This window comes from Eucyclogobius newberryi, unplaced genomic scaffold, assembly GCF_026437365.1.
Source record: "Eucyclogobius newberryi isolate DKJ021-1_F unplaced genomic scaffold, fEucNew1.0.hap1 SCAF_10, whole genome shotgun sequence".
Taxonomy (NCBI): domain Eukaryota; kingdom Metazoa; phylum Chordata; class Actinopteri; order Gobiiformes; family Gobiidae; genus Eucyclogobius; species Eucyclogobius newberryi.
The window spans coordinates 14,587,485-14,589,670 of NW_027315724.1; positions in this window are offsets into that span (position 1 = coordinate 14,587,485).

The window sequence follows — 2,186 nt, forward strand, 5'->3', positions numbered from 1 at the left end:
GGCTCTTTGACAATGCCACTGAATTCCACTCCTTAAAGGATGCACTATCCTGTGCAAGCTTTATGATCACCTTACAGTCTCTGCTCTCACCCCGGATATCAATAGCTTCAGCCTCATCCTGCTGCTCATTCCCAGAACCCTCGGACGAGCTAAGGGACTTTTTACGTTTCCGGGCACGTGCAGGCAGAAAAGGCTGCTCCTCCACGCCGTCCAGAATGTCTTCCATCCCCGATCCACTCTCCTCCGCCATCTCCCGTCTCTCCAGACCGGGTGTTGAGCAAGGTCTCCTCACAGTTTTAGTCCAGGGCTTGTTCTTCCTCAGACTGTTGTTTTATTGTATGGCGGTTGGTATCCAAGTGTTACATTACTGCCAGACTTTATTCTTTAGACTTTATTCTTTCCTTTAGACTTCATTCTTCAGAGTCCGACCGGCTTTATTCCAGGGCTGACTCTTCTTCATCTTCCTCTCCTTCTTTGGTGTTTGGTGCTTCCGCCGTACAGCTTTATTCTTTATTCTTTGATACTTCCTCTGATGTCGTTGCTTGGCAGCCGTGCATCTACTGGATTGGGCGAGGACAGCAGACCAGCGATGCCCCTACCTTCATTTCTTTACTCTGATTCTCCAAAAGTAGACTTCCTTCACTCTGACTCCCATTTAGCGCCTTTAGCCTGTTTTCTATTTCTGCCCATTCAAGCTGTGTGTGGGCTTGGAACTCATGCACTTTGAACTTGTGGGCTTTGAACTGAAGAATGAAGTCTAAAGAGTAAAACACCATGATTCAGTGGAATAGTCAGACCAAAGTCTGAAGTATAGGCGGTCTAAATGAAGTCTAAAGAATAAAGTCTGGCGTTAATGTAACACTTGGATACCAGCCGCCATAAAACACCAAAGAAGAAGAAGATATGTAACCCGATGCCGAAAAGCTTGGACCGATAATTGATATTAGGCCAATATTTTCTGAACGTTGTCATAGTTATTTTAAACACTTTTTTTTTTATCAAAGAAATGTACTCACTATAAATTAATTTGTATTCTTAAAGGATCAACTATATTTTTAAATGTGTAGAACCAGTTAGATCACACAATACCCTTCTTTGGTCCTATGTAGCACTATGTTTGGATATAGTTAGGCTCTTGTGTTACCAATATTATTATTTATGAGAGTAAAATCAACCTTCACATTTCCATTCTGGGAATTTCCTGTCTTATTTTGATTATTTATCAGACTAAAGTCAGTGTGTCATTATCATCTCACTCTGCCTTCTTTTTTTCTCTCCTTTAAAACACTCACTTTAAAGTTACTTGGAGTTAAAATGTGTACATTGATCTTTTTGGAGGAAAACTAGTCAAATAATGTGTGGGTCGCTTTATTGTGGGTCACAAGTGTATTTGTCGTACTTAATATTTGTAGTTTTTCCTGGCCGAGAAGGAGAGTCTAAGGACAGAGGACCCTGGGACATCGTCCCTCGCCACCACAGACATTGTCTGACTTCATCGCCACCACAGACATTGTTGATTCATTTCTCCCTGTGGCCCTCAGAGGCAACTGTTGTTGTGATTTTGGGCCTTACAAAAATAAATTGATTTGATTTGATTTGATTTGAATAATTTAAAAGCTCTAGAAATGAGCCTATTATTAAGAATCATGTCTATTAATTATTTTTCATCCTTTAGACTTTATTCTTCCCCAGAATTGCCCCTACACAACTGCCCCCAAATGACTGTTTTAAATTACTAAAAGGTATATTCCTCGGTTTTATATTGCAACCCCAAAATCCATATTGGACAGAGCCTACTTTTTAAAAAAATAAAATTTACGTTAAAAAAATGTCCCAACTGAACAAGAAACGCAGTGAACATTACTTACTTGATTAGTGTCTAAAATGACTGCAATGCAAAGAATGCAAATATTCCATTAGACAAGCGGTTTATCGTATAGATATAGGTTAGTACCACATTGCTGACTGTGCTTGGATGCAGCCTGCAGGGCGGCGACAGAGAAACTTACAGATTCACATTGTGTTTTGCTTAGTATTTAGTAAAATACACTGTTCCAAATTATTATGTGAGATTGATTTCACTGACCCAAAGAGCCCTGAGACACAAAACAAAACCATCCATGAGTTTCACTGGAAAACAAACAAAAATTACCTTTATGACACTTAAACCCAATTTGCATAATCAT